This window comes from Sinohyriopsis cumingii, chromosome 5 (assembly GCF_028554795.1).
Source record: "Sinohyriopsis cumingii isolate HCF-2022 chromosome 5, ASM2855479v2, whole genome shotgun sequence".
In the NCBI taxonomy this organism is placed as follows: domain Eukaryota; kingdom Metazoa; phylum Mollusca; class Bivalvia; order Unionida; family Unionidae; genus Sinohyriopsis; species Sinohyriopsis cumingii.
The window spans coordinates 117,917,625-117,936,505 of record NC_142965.1 but is presented as its reverse complement, the minus strand read 5'-3'; the positions used below and the strand labels follow the sequence as shown (position 1 = coordinate 117,936,505).

The 18,881-nt window shown below is 40.0% G+C and overlaps 1 protein-coding gene across 2 annotated transcripts in view; it reads right to left on the bottom strand.

The window, feature by feature from the left end:
• The window catches only part of LOC149800055 (uncharacterized), a 323,160-nt gene that overhangs the window by 53,263 nt on the left and 251,016 nt on the right, over positions 1-18,881 (bottom strand). The gene's annotated exons all lie outside the window — the stretch shown is intronic.

The following is an 18,881-nucleotide window of genomic DNA, read 5'->3' as shown; positions in this document are numbered from 1 at the left end:
CCAATTATGGAAGAATGCTCTTAAATGAATGCTTTATCTTGCATAAAAGTTAGCCCATAATATAAAATGTTTTGAAATCATCTTTTAGAAAATGCGTTTGTGTTTAAATCAACATGCAATGCAATATAATGGTATGTAAACATCGTGTAGTCACTGGCTCAAGAATTTAAACAGTATCATTTACTTCTTGATCTTAAGTCTTTGCGTGTTTTGACTATTTGTAAGTAAGTGTGGATAATCAACATGTCACTGTGTTATTTCCTTTGGAAGGCAGAAGCTTGTTGCATTACCTTGGGTGACAGAAGTTGCATTATTCTTACTACAAATTATGGTAGCACGGATATTGATGGTGAAATGGTGCTCTTTGTCACTTTTAAAAGTAAATATAAATCTGAAGCAAAAGCTATGTAAGAATTTTTGTATCTCTGATTCATTTTGTCTGTATGCTTATATATGCATTTCTTTTGTCTGTTGCTTTCTCTTTCTATCTATCGTTTACTTAAACAGTGTAGATAAGTAGTATTTGATATTTTTTGGTGAAGATAAGATTGTAAATGCCGTATTCGTTAATGGTTGATGGACTCAGTGGTGAATCAGGAGAATATTATTTGCTTCTGTCAGCTCTCAAAACAGTATTCCATCTGCCTATTATATGGAACTCAAATACATCTCAATGCAAAACCCAGAAACTATAGAGGTATGATACACATATGTGCCTCTTGCACAATATCTCGAATTTGTGTCTTAAATAGCACTCTATATCAATTGTTTGAACTTATTTCATTAAAGCAGCCCATAAGTGGGTGTAGTATAGATAGAGGGTTATACTCTCAAATAATGCATTGCTGGAAACAATAAAGGACACACACAGATATATATATATATATATATATATATATATATAGAGAGAGAGAGAGAGAGAGAGAGAGAGAGAGAGAGAGAGAGAGAGAGAGAGAGAGAGATATGTGTGTGTGTAATTTAATCCACTGTTGAGCTTCTTGTTACGTATCTATACAGTGATGATTCTGATATATTGTTTATGGTGTCCTGGCAGCCCAATATTTCATAGTCGGACCCAATTGTTTACTTCGAAATATACTAATCAGCAGTTATGAAATCTTGCTTTGCAGAGCTGTGCTTCATTTAATTCATATATGTTAAACATGGTACTAAATTGTTACCTTTACCTTTCAACTTTCCAAAAGTCATCTTAATCAAACAAAAGCTGTTTAATATATTTAAAACATAATAAGTCAGACTCCAAGATTGATCCTAATATCTGGATGAAATTACCCCTCCTTTCAAAACGAATGAAGTTGCATAATGCTTGAAGAAGTTTGTGCAGAAAGTTCACAATAGTTGCTTCAGACAAACCTTCTTGCATATTTTCATGTAAGAATATTATGTTTATTATGCAATAATATTCCAGTTGATAAAAATATTAAAACGTTTTATATTCCATCAAAATTGTTGTACAACAAAGAACCTGTAAAATATCTCAGTCTAAAATAGGCATTGTCTTCCATTGTAGAGGTTCCTGTTTCATCTCTTCATATGATGAATTATTGGATATAATGATTACTTTTATTAGTAATTGATCAACAAAAATTCACTTTTCACATGTTTTTAAGGCATCTGAGTGTGAAGAGTCATTAGAAACTCAGTAGAGAGCAATACAATTAATCGTATCTATGATCATAACATTAGCACCAAAATTTATTATAGAAGAAAACACTTCCTTTTCTATCTTTCTGCCCTCATCTTTGAAGGGAAATCTTACAGCAATGTCAACATTTTACTTTGATTATTAATATATCGTTCTCAAAGAATGTAATGAAATCAGTGCAAAATAAAGTGAACTTTGCCTTTTGGGTAAATGTTTTGTAAAGTGGCAAACTCGTTGGTGACTATTTCTCCTGATTCACTCCCTAGCATGGACACTGAGTACTGGGATTCTGTAAAATATGTGCAATTTGAGAAAAAATACAAGAGTAGACAAATCTCCATTTTAATAATGAAAGATATGTCTTCCTTCCATAATGGGACATTTATGTTGATTAGCTGTATGGATAGTATACAGTAGATATTGGCAATGGACGGTACGAAATTTCGTACCTTGTATTGCTTATTTTCAGCATATTTACTGAGAATCCTCTTTCAGTGTATGCTTGATATAGCATGAAATTCTAAATGTCGTTTTGACTACGTTACTTCTAGTGAATTAAATTGTGTTCGTATGACATTCTTTCTCATGCTTGCTTTTATTGCAAATGAAATATAGGTTGAAAACATATTCAGTATTCTTATTCGTTGACTTGGATCTGCTTGGAAATATGCTGCAAATGTTTGTATCCTGTGAAACGTAGAATTTTAATTTCATATAGAACTAACTAATGGGACCATATGATCATAGGGCACATTCATTCTGTTCACATTTTAGGTCTCAAAATATGTAACAGAGGAAGTGAAACTAACCAATTTAATTAAAATTCAGCAAATAATTAAATTCCTTAAAATACATAGTGAAAATTCAAAAGACGCTTAAAGCATTATGCATGAAATTCCAAATAATCCAACATGTCCTATCACACTGTTCAATAGTACAGAGCGTTCTGAATAAATTCCCATAATCTTGAACGTCCTGATGAACCAACTAAATTTAATGTCATGTTATGCCAATGATGCATTAATTCAAGGTCAATGAGTACATTAGTAACTCCACTGAATGATTTAAATAAATACTTTGTCTCAAATTATTTCTTATTTCAGCAATACATCTGTAAACTCAACAGATTCCCAGTGCCTGATCTTAAACATGAATGAATCACTTGCGTACCTAACTCACAATTTATACACATTGCCACTGGACGTATGATGCAAGAAAATATTCTGGAAATATAACCATTCGAATGGGAGAACCAATTTAACATGGTTAGTCCTTGAACTCAAATATTAGTAAACATTATATTTACAGGTTATAATCATGGACAAAGTCAGGTATGCAGAAACTAAATCTACAACCATCAAACATTTACAAAAATCAGGCACACTAAAAATTAATTATACATAACTATTCCAATAACACCTGTAAGTAATAAACAAAATTCTTCTTTTTCTTCTTCTTCTTGTTATTACTATTATGCAATAGTAATTAAAGTATGTTAGATGAATAAACAGAAAAGTGTGTCATATTAAGGACTTGTCATTAAAACATTTTTCACGATAAAACAAAAAGAGAATTATATAATTACTGTTAATTTTGTTTTACAATTTACTTTTTTTCTGTTATAAAGGGATATATGCAAATAAATTGCAGCAAGAACAGGAGTAATGGTATTGCTGGAATGATTCCTGATACATTTTTGCCGCACATATAACAGCCCTGGTTCTAACTGGTGTCAAATTCAATTCTGGCTCAGGCTTTATATTTAAATGAAATGTCGTGTGATACCTTTGGATTTTAGTTTGCTTGTTTCATGTGGATATTCTGTATGTTTTGACATTTGACAGCAATATTGATAATTGTCCATCATAGTGATGAAATAGTTCCAAAAGCTGTCTTAGCCGGTGATAGTTTTGGCAACCAATTCGTCCCTGAATGATTATGCAAAGGTATGAAGTATGCTGTGAGGACCAGGTTCAAATTTCGTTTTAAAAATAAAATTTAATGTAAAACTACAAAAGACCAATGTGAATAGAAAAATAGATCATATGGATAATTGGAGATTAAATTAATTTGTGTTAATCATGATAGATGTGATCGTCATGAATCATTCGAAAATAAAGCAAATTAATAGAACATTTCAGGATCTTCTGGGTAAATATATTGTTAACCACTGCAGTTAATACACAATTATTCAAAGTGAAATGTGTAATATGCATACCAAATTACATTTATCATTTCTCGTTGTGTGTATACTGAAACTTCTAAGAGTCCAAAGTGTGGTGGGAGTAACGCCAAATATCGCCTAGCTCTCACCAACAGTTTTCTACTGACTCGGTATGCACTATCCCCACCCCAACCCCATTAGTTTCTTGCCTTCTCATTAGTCAAAGTGATTCTACTGAGGACATGATAGGAGATTATACCTGGTATAATATGATAATAACAATGTTGGATTCGTATAACTGATCTAGGTCACAGCCTTTTACCACTGATCAAGTTGTCCTCATATAAAGTTCTCTATGCTCACATGAGAACATTACCGATATCTGACCCTGCAAGATAAAGTCATGGTGGAGATTGAAGAATTCAACATAGAACAGTAATCGGCATAATCGGTTATACCATACCACTCCATCATTTGATTGTGAAATCATGCAAGTGGTGATTATGGAACCTGTCATTAATGTACAAACATTTAAATATCTACTCGATTTTCACTATCTACTCTCTCCTGGTTCCGTAATTGTTTTCGGAGTTTTCTGTGATTTTGTGTCTGCCATCATGGGGTCAAACTTGGCCAATCTAATTATTTTATCCTTAGAGTAGATTATATTAATTGGATTTAAGCTGCTTTGTATCACCAAGATACGTTCTAAATAGACATGCATTTGCGAAAGCAGCCGTGTTGACATTATTTAACCAGCGCCACAAGTCACACAGGTTACTATTGATAAGATTTCGTCAACAATTGCGATTGGTGAAGCTAGAATAGTTAACTAAGCCATATTTCCAGCCAGATATAGACAAATTGTGGCCGCTAATGTCGCGATTCTGCAAACATCATCTATAGTCACAACACAAGTGTTTGCTTTTCATGAGAAGCCCAGTTATCTTGATGATTTTATCTCACAGCTGCTGCTCCACTTCGATTATTTTCTCGCACTGGTATTGAGTGTCTATCATAGTTCTATTACTAATGTTATTGCGTATTATAATTGCTCGACAGGCTCGTCACGTACAGTTGTATCATGCGTATGCACTTCTAAGCAGTTATTCATTTGACTGGTACAAATGACCTAAAGTGATAGATATATTTAAGTCACTGGCGATTGTACTTTTTGAGGGCCTAGAACCACGTTCATATGGAAACAAACAGATTGTGACACTGAATAGTGTCTGAAACGACCATTCTTCTCTTCGCCTAAGCACTGTTACCCAAACAAGTTGAAATAAACATCAGCTGTCGTGTACCATCCCAGATTAAATAACGAACGACTAAAAGTGGGGCAAAAAGTGCTTACAATGCAAATTCCAATAGATTATTTTCTGTCTGCACATATACAACACGATGAGTCTCAGGCCCTGTTCATGAATCCTTGTTGACGATGCCAATTTCCCTTATGGGTGGCATCATCATTGCAGGTTCATTCTGCACAAAGGCACCTTGGAAATGCTTGACAGATCATGCCAAGTTGTGTAAATCAAAACTTGTCAGTGGGGATTGGCTTGTCGTTATGGTGTTATTGAAGTCGTTTTCCACTTCTTAGGCGGCTTTCAATCCCATTTCAGACCCATTCCAGATGTAGTTCTGGAAAATTGAGCACATGGTAATTATACCTGTTGCATTTTTCATATAATAATATCCTGTCACAAAGTTAAGTTTTTCCATAGCAAATGGCAGCTTGCGAAAATATAGAGTGCAATGCAAAATGATTACAGGATTACACTAAGGCTATCTGGGCAAAGTTAACTGGAATTATTCCCATGTTGCTGACCCAAACTCATCTTAATCAGCTTCATTCAGCAAACGAAAAACACATCGGCAGCATTAAATTGTCAAAATCAGAAGCGGCATAAAAGCAAAAGACAAGTGGAATATTTCCATTCCTTGAGGCTATGCCAGCACTGTTAGGAGATGTGACTCCAGCAGCAGAGGGGGCGAATCGGACATTTTGTCCAATCGTTATTTTGCTTAATTATTACTTTCTGCAACTCAACGATCTAGTGTAGTCAGCGCTGGTAAAAAAAAAACGACGACGTCGTTGGGGGATCGTCGCGTCGTCATTTGGTTTAATTAACACCTTCTGCGCGCCGATCCCCAGCGTCGTCAGCGTCCGGTAAGCACATCGACGACCGCGTCGATGTCATTGCCCCCTCTGCTGCTAAGTGGTTATTTACAATGAAAATTATTTACAACTAACCGAATATTTGGTCAAGTCCGATACGATATCGTGTCCGAGGATCATGTAAATTTATCGTTACGAATCCATGTGGGGTCGACTGAGCATGACTAAAAAAGTTTCGAAAAACATTAAAGTCCATGTCACCGCCGCACCATGTCTGCCAAATATTTCGTAGCGTGTGTGTATCAACGCCGTTGAACACAGCAAGAATATTACAGTTGTCTCTAATTACTTTTGGAATCTGAGTGTATCGTTGAGTGACATATATCACGTCAGTGTTTTTATGCCTGCCTCTGGAAAATATCCTAGCTGGGTTTTTTTGATTGTCTAACATAACATCATCGTACACGACTAGATTGTTAACGTCGCCATCAATATCATCAATACCCGGTGCATCATTGATATCCGTAATAAACTCAATAACATTTTTTTTAGCGATCGCTGATGCATTCTCGTTGAAATCTTTCAACACCTCGTAGCATCGTTGATCATCTACGCTAGGAGCAACCAAATACAACTTATCCCACTTCATCCATCTCATTATTAAATTGAGTAACAATTGCGTCTTGCCGGATCCAGATGGTCCGATGATAATCATCCGGATCGAGTTTGGTAACGCTGCAACATGCTTAACTGGTTCTCTTGTTTTAGTCGCCGAAAAATCAATTATATTCATATCTCTATACATAAATTATGGATCTATATTGTGTGAAGTGTAGAGTACGTACTGGCACAAATGATATGACAACCGCTACAACAAGAAATAACAGATCGGCCCTTACTGGCAAGTGTGTACAATGCGGTACAAAGAAATTTAGATTTATTTCTATTAAACCCGGGGATGTTTTAAAAAAAAGCGAGGAGGTGATATTGCAGCCAAATTGGCAAAACTCCCCGGAACACCGTGGGCAAAGTATCCAGGAGAAAAACACCTCCCAGGATATAGCTACTGTGGCCCCGGAACACGATTAGATATCAGACTCGATGATCAAAATCAGCCCAAACCCGGTGAGTATCCAATAAACGCTATCGATAAGGCGTGTCATGCTCATGATGTTGCTTACAAAAGTAGCGATCTGCAACAGCGTCATATCGCGGATGTAAAATTAATTCACGCGCTAAATGCTATTCCTGATAAATCCGTGAAAGAAAAATTGGCCTCATGGTTGGTAAAATCGGCTATGAAAGGTAAATTAATGATTGGCGCTGGTAATTAATAACAATCATCCAAGAAAAACGATGGATTCCATCTATTATTCTCCGAGAGGATACTGGAAGGGGAAGGCCGCAATTGGTAAGCTTGCAAGCGCTGCAAAGGTAACAAAGACCACTGCGGCTAATTGGTTATCCAAACAGGCTATATGGCAAATTTATCTACCACCGCCTAAACAAATCAACTTCTCTCGCTTTGATGTCGGCGTGCCTAATGAAGTTCATCAGGCTGATATACTATTTTTGCCGCATGACAACGGTTACAAATACGCGCTAACCGTAGTTGATGTTGCGAGTCGATACAAACAAGCGGAGTCGTTAAAAACAAAGTCGGCAACTGAAGTAGCCGCTGCGTTTGAAAGAATTTATCGAAGAGGCCCTCTGCGCTGGCCAAATCTATTACAAGTTGATCCCGGTAGTGAATTTCGCGGCGCTGTTTTATCAACGCTGAAACATCATAGCGTCGCGATACGACGAGGTCATACTGCGCTACATCGTGATCAGGCAATTGTTGAACGATTCAATCGGACTCTCGCTGAACGGTTATTTGGATATCAATACGCGAAGGAATTCATCCAAGAAAAACGATCTCGTGAATGGGTTAAAAGGTTGCCAGGTGTAATTGCAGCGTTAAATAACGAGATTACCCGAGCAATCAACATGAAGCCCAGCGACGCGATTAAATACGAGTATATACCCGGAAGATCAAAAATAGATAGCGTTTCCAAGCCGATTCTCGGCGATGTCACTGTCAGATATCTGTATGAACCAGGAGAGCTTGAAGGCGGTAAAAAAAGAGCTACTGATCCTATTTGGAGTGTTACCACACATAACATATCAACGATAACACGATCAACTGGTAGATCACCGATCTATAGACTGGATTCAACTGCTCCTCAGCGCGGATTTACACGCGAGCAACTACAAGTGATACCTAACGATACTCAATTGCCCCCACGTGGTCTTAACTAGCGCCGTTGCGTCTATTGCACTCAAGACAGGTCAACCTCACATTGTTTTTGACATGACCGAGACTGTTATCGATCCTATCCACGGTAAATTGGCGAGTGTCTTTATCCGAATAACGCCAACTCATTATACAATTGCAACTCGCGCAGTGATTATTCTGTTGTTGTCGTAGCGAGATTATTAATTCGGCATCAATATCAAAACGCCGCTGTTTTTTTTTTATCCTGTTGGCGGTAACCCGAGAGTTTTCTATCAATGACGCTTGCATCGATGGTGACTTTGTCGCCGGCTTCGTCGGTGGCTTCGTCAATAACAATTCTTCGAAGCTGATTTATCCTTCGTACTCTGGACACTGCAAGATAGACTAGATTCGACCATTCGATGCGATTATCAACTATCCAAACAATTGTGTCCGTGATAGTCAGTCCCTGCGAGGAATGTATTGTCGTTGCGTATCCTAGCGTCCACGGGGATTTATCAGCACGTAGCGCGTCCTCGACGACGCTGATATCAACGAGCACGATATCATTCAGCACGAGAATTTGTTTTTTTGTCCCCGACGCTGTCGGGGCTGGAATTTCAACTTCAATGTTCTGCGCCGTGTGTCCGCGGGTCTATAACATAACGGCACTGGACGCGTTGGAAACTTTTCCTTATGCAACGTAAACAACTTCCGCTGAAGTGTGTCTCTGACTATCTTTCTACTCGCTACAATCAAATCGTTTGGTCTCCATGTTTCCCAGAATTCATTCAACGGCGTTTCCGGAATCACCTCGCGGATTATTTCACACTGAACTCTATCCGGCTGTAATCTGATTAGTTTTTTAACCTCGCGCAGTTGTTCATCAAGTGCTCGGTAATCAGTATCGGTTTCTTCATAATAGTCCACAAAACCCCTTAACCAATCATGTGGACCCTCGCCGACAAATGGTGGTGGTTGGCCATGGTCCCCACACATGATTACCGCTGTATTCGCGCGCAGCAACCACTCAAGAAACATTTGTAAAGTATCTAACGAAACAGTACATATCTCATCCCAGATGATAACTTCAGGAATAAATTTTTCACCCATTCGATCAGGAGTCCACTCACCGCCGCTGTATCGAAAAAAACTGTGATAAGTAACGGCGTCAACATTTCGTTGTTTTATCTCTCGCGCTAGTCTATGGGTCGGTGTAAGCACGATTATACTTGCCCGCGTTCGAAATAATTCAATTGCCCGAGTCGTCTTTCCTGACCCGCCACAGCCGCTTAAATAAACCGTCTTGTGTCTACAAATTGGATCAGAACACGATGGTGCATCAGACCATTCTGACAATTTATCACCGCGTAAGTAATTATTTTCAACGGTGACATCTGCTGACGGGGAATAATCGCGTCTTATTTCATTTTTAATTCTCCATGTACCCCAACTCTCGTCCGGACTAGTAAACTCGGCTACGTTTCCCTTATACGCTACGTCAATATAAAACGAATCAACTGCTACTCTAACCGCGGTATCGGGGAATCTATTTATCATCGAGAATAAATTGATAGCGGCATAACCCAGCATAGACGCCCTCAAATGCGGGTATGCTGGGCTGTCTCCATCGCTGTAGGTAACAACTGTACCCAACCTCGTTCCATTGGACAAGAAAGCTGTTTTGCAGTTCACGTATCTATTTTTTGCCACTGCGTCCTTGATTACGAAATCATATTCTGCGTCATCTATAATCAGCCGTGAGCAATATCGTTTGTAGTCGCAGTTTTTTCCACCTTGTGTGAACTTACCGATTATTCTTCTACCGAGATCTTTTGCCTCGCGGTTTCGTTGGTTAAATATCCTCCTGGACCATTCGATGATATATTCCTCGTCGGCATCAATGTTTTTTCTGGACTCGTCAATTATGCTATCTAGACGCTCCGGTTCTGGTAACCAGACTTCAGTCTGTGCCCGGTATGATATAATCGCGTCACTGACAATCAACGAAACTAGCATGCTACAATCAATCATATACCGTAGCAGCGCTATTGGCAGCCACTTCTTTTCAGCCATGTGTCTACCGATCCAAATATAGCAACAGCGATGGAGTCCTGCCGCGAATTCAAATGATACTATGCGAGCGAATCCGGTTAAATCAAAATCAGGCAGTGGTCCATTAATAGCAACACGAGTCATTCCATGACTGGGGTGTCCAAATCGTCTAAAGTACTCGGCGGCGGATCCATACCCGAGAAAACTCGCTGGATAACAGGCAACCATATCAACCGAGATCATAGCGTCGAGGTTGTATTCAGTGTTCCATAATCCACCGTGATAATACTCCAAACAACTGGATTGTACATCCGGCAGAAATTCCTTGCGCGTTGGTCTCCACGCATTTTTCCTTGCTGCAACATGAGCCGCAACCGATGGAATCGTAAAACAATTTGTTAGCAGTTGTTCATCATGCTCCTCAAATTCTATGGCGGTTTTTTTCATCCTGTTGTGAAATGCTTCAGTGCGATATAATTCACCGTTTGGCCTTACAAACTGATCAAAGGTATCCGCATCGTTTTCAGCGCTGCGAAGTAACCACACTGATACAGGGTCGTTTTTACACAAGTAGGCAATAGCATCAAATAGTTTCCTCTCCGCGAGAAAACCGTCCTTGGAGAATTGTTCTCCCAGGAATTCTTCGGGTATATACTTTACTGTTCTATTCCGTGGAAATATTGTGATCACGGGCGTCCATGCGTGTTCGTTATGATCGATAATTTTGATTGGGGCTCCCTTTGATTTGTACTTTGATTCGTGTAATACTTCACCGGTTATCGTTGTAACGGTTATTGGAAATCTCAGCGATGTTTCTAATCTCGCTATGTCGCTGATGGTCGCTCCACGCTCTTTTACGGTTAGTTCCCACTGGTTGATTTTGCTACGTCGTAAATCAGTCAATTTGTTTCCTCGACATGCATTTGTAAAATGCTCTATTATTCGTTCTGCTACACAATTTATCCCCGTTGACTGTTTCATCGGTTTCAGTTTTCCGATATCAGGTTTCTTATTTAACGGGTATATTCCATAAACAACTGCTGTTTCAGGATACGCTCGTTCATAGTATGGTCTGTCAATTCCGGTTAACAACCCCGGCTTGGAGTCGCGGCTGACAGTGACTGTTTTCTTGTCGCTGAAAACTGGTTCAAATTTATCACGTATGATCCAATCGCCTGATTCCACCCGGACAATGAATTTTACTCTGAAGAAATACCTTTTACTGTCAAGTTGTGATATTATCATTGCTGCGCGGTTGTCGTTCATGGTAGCATCAACAACACCATCAATTCGAAATGTTGACCAACTATGAGATGCACCATCACGTTTGAATTCATTGATACAATCGCGTATTTTATTCAACAGGGTTTTATCGTTTATTAACGCTTTTGGTGTGTCCTTGAGGACTCTATCGAGATTGAACTTAATATTTTTCCAGGGCTTAATTACTGCTAATCTCTCAAACTCATCCATATAATTAAAACAAGTATTTAAATGAAAGAATATAGTATAATGAATCACTGCAAATGGTTGATGATTGGGTCGACAACCCCGTGCAATAAATCATGTAGAGGTGAATTCTGCGGGTATCATTTACAAAGCGTTCGTAATGGTTCTCTTGGCCCCCTCCCGTGCTTGGTTTGTCACGTCGGTGTAAGAGGAAAATCGCAGTTGTGTATTAATTGTGGCGGAAAGCGATACAGGGAACTAAAACGCTATTATGACAAGCGAATTAAAAACGCCGTCATTGACCCCACCGCCGATTTCGTCATTAAAACCCCCCAAGACTACGTTGAAAGATTCATAATTAAACCAAATAATAAATTAGACAAGTAGTATTATTATACAAATGGACCAAGAATTTCAGCCGCATCCCCTGGTCGTCAATTACGAGGCATCTCGCGACGGCATTGTTAGAAATCGTAGACTGAAGAAGCCGGTTGGATGGAAAAATAATCAGGGGTATTTGATGTTTGGTGCCGGAAAAAAGAAGTATTATGTTCACAGGATTGTATTTGAAGCATTCAACGGATTAATCGAAAATGGGCTTGTGATTGATCATATTAATAATAATAAGACTGATAATTCTCTTACAAACTTGCAAGCTATCTCGCAAAGTCAGAATACCAAAAAAGGCCAAACCGGTAAATACCCAAAGAAAGCAAAACCCGTAAAGTCATTTGATACAACAACTCACGAGGAAAAAATATTTCAGTCGATGAATGAGGCAGGAAAATATTTTGACATTTATATCGCCTCAATACGATTTGTTGCAGAAGGAATACAGAATTCAGCGATCTCAAAAAAGACCGGGCATAGAATTCGATTTTCATATATAACAGAAATCAGCGAGTGATGAAGTCACCGGCGCCTATGGCGCTGACGAGGTCACGTCTAACGAATTATTAAACACCTTCGGAATTGATACACCGGGTTTCATTTTTCTTTTTATTTAAAAACAAGATGTTTTATAAGAATAATGAATATCGAAGACATCAATAATATATTAGCCGAGATTTCAAAATTAAAAAATCAAGGAATTGAATTATCTGATGGTCTCGACAGTGAAAAAATATTATCCGATTATGAGATTATTAACGAACAGTCGAAACGGGGGCGTTTTACCCTGGCCCGCGAGTATTTTTTTATAAAACGATTACAACATACGATTAATGAGAACCTGTACCACAATGACGCAAATGCATTCATTGGACTATTTACTGCCGTTGAAATAATACGAAAAAAACTCGGACGTGTTTATGAACGACGCCGGGAGATTTCTAGTAAGATCAAAAACATTAGAAGGATTATAGACGAAAACTCCGTGGAGCCCCCGATGGTACACTCGGCGGAAAATTAGAAAATTGCGGATCAATTTACAATAATGGTAGGTGAATCACTTACTACTCGGCTAGCCAGAGAGCGGCTAGCAGCGCTTAGAAAGTTTATACCGTTACGAGACAGAGTGAGAGAGAAACTTCAAACGCGACAACAAATGCAAACTGATTTTGCTGTTGGAAGTGAACAGTTATTTGCCCCGGTAACTAAAGCGACTAAGGATGTTACGGCGGTAACTGTACCCGTTCTTGGTGCGCTTGAAAAGATAGCGGCAGAGACAAAACAAACAAAAAGGTCTTTAGAAACACTCCCTGCAAAAATAGCGGCTGCTACAACACGGAGGCCACCGCCACTCGCTATAACCGAACCACAAGAACCTTATGTTACAATGGCCGACGAGGAAGAATTAGGTGCTACTGCGAAAGAACCAGAAGAAGAAATACCCGAAGAAACACCAGAAGAAGAAATACCGGAAGAAAAAGAGGGGAATATACCCCGTATTGTACTCAAGAAGAGCACAATAGATGAAATTAGAGGCTTCAGCAACAGGGAAGAATTAATTAATTTTGCTGCCAACAATTTTGCTAAGAGCATACGAGATAAGAAGCATATCAATAGCGGTTACGAGAAAAATATAAAGTCGTTAAAGGACTGGGCAAGAATAGTGTATTTAGCGAGTAAACATAAAGATGCATTACCACATCGTAGTAAATCCGATTACGACGCATTCCACAAGGAAGTTAAGAGTATAACACCAAAAAAAGGAAAAGGATACTCTGTTGGTAAAGAATCCTACGGCGTTACCTGTCCTAATAGTGTTCTCAGTGATATATCACGGCTGGAAGTACTAATCGGAGGAAAACGAGCCGGAAATAACTCTCCCGAAATAATCAATGAGGCCGCTGATATTTGCAAGCGGTTATTTGCAGGCGGTATTATGGACATTAATGCATATCGAACGCTCATAGACGAACTCGTGGATGATTAATTGGAAAACTGGTGTTTTTAATAAGGATGATCATACACTACAACCATGATAAACCAGTACTCGTCTACGTGGTAAACTCGCGATTGCCTATTTACCGCGCGTACTATGGAGATGGTCTCGGTAGCACCATTGCGGGGTTATTTACAAGAATGGCTCCAAAAGTAGCGCCGTTAGCCAAACAATTAGGAATGAAGGCTATTGATGTTATTCGTGATAAGGGTATTAGTGCCATTGGAGATGTTGCCGGAAGGGCGTTTTCTGCCGCACGAGACAAACTAATGTCGTTGGTGAAATCCAAGAGATTTTCAAAAAGAAAACAGAAACCACCGGTAATGCCATCAACGACAGTGATGCCTGCAAATGTCAGTAAAGTAATAAATAACGCCGTGGAAGAAAAACTAGAGTCGTTGGCGACGACTCAGTCGTTGGCGACTTCGCCATCCGCCGATGCGGCAACCAACGCGCTCATGAACGCGATAGCGGGGAGTGGTTTAAATTCAAAGAATTTACGACGAAAACGACGTTGATGGATTTCAATTGAAAACATCAACATGATAAATAATAGAATGTTTGCGCGAACCGCTGATCCCGCGTTTGATATGGACGCCCCAGTGCGCAGGGATGATTCTGTCCGTGATTATCAATTTTATTCTTATTATGCAGCGCAACCCGACCTACGATCGCGAATTGAACTTCAAGTCCAAGATACCAGTAAATATTTTTTGCCGTGTGAAGCGTTTATCGAAATCGAGGGAGAACTCGTGACAAATGCCGCCGATAATGCACCATACGCAGATGACCATCGTGTTCGAGTTGGCTTCGTCAACAACGGTATCATGGCGTTATTTGAGAGCGCCAGATATCTTATTGACGGGCGAGAAATTGAATCAATAGAACGCGAGGTTGATGTTGCAACAACGATAATTGGGTTGGCGAGATACTCGGATGATTATACAAGATCGGCGGGCCCATCTATGATGTTTTCGAAGGACACCACCAATAACGCTGACCATCTTCAGTACGTTAACGTGCTGGCGGAAAGAGATACCGCAGTTGACCCACAGGCTGAAGCAGCCAATCCAGACCGCAGAGCAAGACCAGGCGCTAATTTCAATATTATAAAAAGCACCAACAATGATTACAATCTAGGATTCGCAGCACGAGTAGGAATGTTGCAAGGACCACGCCGACAGTTTTCATGCGCGATTCCACTCCATCACATATTTGGATTCTGCAGAAATGTCAGAAAAGTTGTCTATGGGGCTAAGCATACAATCGCGCTGACGCGAAGGGGCGATGATAACAATGCAATATGGCGTGCTGCTGGCGTCACTGCCGGTAAAGTCGTTTTAACTAAAATGGCATTGTGGATGCCGGTGCTGACTCCATCAGTTACCACGGAAGCACGATTGTTAGCATTTATGGAACAGGGAGGGAAATCGTTGTTGAGTTGGCTAGCGGTAACAACTGATGCTAAAGAGGATAACGTCGCCGATACGTTTACATGGCACCTGGCGTCAAAACAGGGTGTTTCAGCCCCGCGTCATATATTCATAGCGCTGCAGAATAGGGAACGATTGGGTAGTCAAGAACGCAGCCATATGATATTTGATCAATTAGGAGTCAGGGATGTTTCGCTGAGAATAAACGGACAACAGGAACCATCCGAGGATATACAGCTTAATTACGGCGACAACCATATCGCACGTGTGTATCATCGATTGCTGTCGTATATGGGTCGTGATCAAAACGTCGACACTGGTTTGCAAATATCACAACTTGATTTTAAAAACCTGTATCCGATTTATTATTTTTCGCTGGAACATCTTGATTTAACGAGACAATCCGTCGTTGATATACACTTCCGAGCTCGTATAGCCCCGGGTGGTGTTAATTATAGAGCGGTTGCTGTCATTCTCAGCGATAAATCAATGCTGCTAGAAGGCGTTGGTGGACGAATGAGAATCGTTGATGCGCCAGTGGAAAACATGTAATTGAAAGCACAAAACGCGTTTACAATAAATGTCGTATAGTGTCGTCAGTGTAGAGTTGACTGATGGTCAAGTCAAGAAATTACGATCAAAGTCGGCTAAACAATGCGGAACCACAATAACGCTGAAGCCGTCACAGATGGCAGGTGGTAATCATAAGATATCGTTGACGGCGCGTCAAATAAAACATTTCAATGATGCGATGAAGAATAAAAAGGGTGTTCAAATAGATTTTTCAGCCGCAGCAATTAAAAACATGGAAAGGACCGGTGGGATATTTCCACTGTTAGCTGCGATTCCAGCGTTGATTGCCGCGGCCGCACCAGCAGTGGCTAAGGCGGCGGCGTTAGGAGCCGTTGGTACCGCGGCGGGGATGGCATTGAAGAAGGCAACCGGGAAAGGTTACAAAAAAAAACGACCCGTGGCCGGAAAGGGTCTAAGACTACCGGGAACCCCGTATTCATGGTACTCGGGAAAGGGTCTAAGACTACCAGGAACCGTTTATTGACTCGGGAGTCAATGACTCCCATGTCTAATTTTGATTTAATAGGCGCCGCAAACGCGCTAGCGATAAAAAACTTCAGAGGTGTTTTTATGAGGGATCAATTACCGGCGGCCCCAAGGAATACTGAAACAGGCATAATTAACCTCGATGGGTCCTCCGGAGCGGGAACTCATTGGGTTGCGTACGCGATTGATCCGCGTGCAATCGTCTATTTTGATTCATACGGGTTAGCCCCGCCGAAAGAGTTCATGCGGTATGTCCGGGCGTGTTCAGCCCGGGCGTGTTCAGCCCGGGTTTTTTATTCCACGCTGCCAACACAGCGATTAAGTGACCCACCGATATGTGGCCGTGAGGTATTGAACGTACTCGCGGCGATTTCATCATCGCGGAAACCACCTCATGTGGTTGTAAACGAATACACTAGTGGGGTTGTAGAAGCTCAACGGATTTTAGAGAATAACATTTACAATAATAATGATTGATATCTGGGGGCGACCGGTTTCGGCGCTGAAACAATCCGCGGAAACGACCGCCGCCGACATAAAAAAACTAATTGAGGATGAAATCGCTGATATGTTGAATCTAACAAGTGTTGACCCGGGCGAAATAGTTGTATTTCAAGACCGCCAGGGTAAATTGAAATCCGGTAATGTGTCACTGAATGACGTTTTAATACGACAGCGTGATGCCGCCGAGAACGCTATCGCGCTGTATACCAGCGACGGACGACTCAGACCAGGTAAACATATAGTGGAGATAGAGAGAATAATAGAATTAATCCGAGACGGTACTATAAGGTTGAATGAATCCGTGATCGAACTTGACGCGCATGTGAAAAAATCTACCACCGAGGTGAAAAAATCTGTCACCGATATACAACTCACTACCGCTAGTTTTTTTGGAACCCCGACGGTAACCGAACCGAATCTTGCAACAATAAAAAATACTATTTTGGAGTTTACGACGCTGTCGGGCCAATTTACCTCGTTACGAAAAAATGTTAACAGGATCGATGACAACTTTGATAAATTCCTTGGTAAAAAAAATGCCAAACCGGATGAAATCACAATAACTATAAATGATATCACTGCGTATGGACAGGAAATAGAAACAATCAAAACTGATGTTGCAACGAACAAAAGGAGTGTAGACGCGCATGAACGGGAAATAGAAATAATCGGCGCTAATGTTGCAACGATCATAAATAATGTAGACTCGCATGGACGGAAAATAGAAACAATCAAAACTGATGTTACAACGATCATAAATAATATGGACACGCATACACAGGAAATAGGAACAATCAAAACTGATATTGAAGCGAACAAAAAAAATGTAGACGCATATTGGCGGGGAATAGGATTAATTAAAACTGATGTTGCAGCGAACAAAAAAGGCATAGACGTGCATACATATGAAATAGAAACAATCAAACTTGATGTTGCAGCGAACAAAAAAAGTATAACCGAGAATACACGGGAAATAGAAACAATCAAAACTAATGTTGCAGCGAACAAAAAAGATGTGGACACGCATATACAGGAAATAGGAACGATTAAAACTGATGTTGAAGCGATTAAAGACGGACTACCGAGAGTAGCAGAGCAATTCGAAAAAATAAAAATCCCTCATGAGAACATCATCAACACAGTATACACAATTCGGCATGGATCATTCGATTGGACTCCTACACAGAATACAGTAAATATCACCGCAACTGTTAAGGGCATTTATCGATTGACACTGGTTTCAATGATGCAGTTTAATATATTATCGTCGAGTTCATCCGGGTTTAACAATACAATATCAACAATTATAGACAAGAACGCAACTGAACAGTTTACAATTTATGCCGTTGATAGAAATCTAGCCCGGGCAAACATTACATGGTATGTGGAATTTGCAGCGAATCTAAGTAATTAAAAACACTAGCTCTTTTAAAATAAAAATGACCACCAAGGAAGTTGAATCAGAGGTATCACCGACGTCACATCAATATCGATTCGATACCGCAAAAGAATTTTCCGCGAACTTGAAAACGCTTTCCGAACAATACCGTGTAAAAATAAAAAAATACCGTCGTAAAATAACCGCCATCGACGCGGTCGTGTACTCGGTGTCGGGTATAGTAGCTGGCGCCGGTGTTATTTTATCCACGGTGACCACGATAACCCCGATCGCTGTTCCAATCGCTGTCTCCGCAATGACAACAGTTGCTGGAGTTGCCAACGCAATCACTAGGAAGATATCATCGTGTTTTCAGAAAAAACTCAACGAGTATACAGTAAAACATCA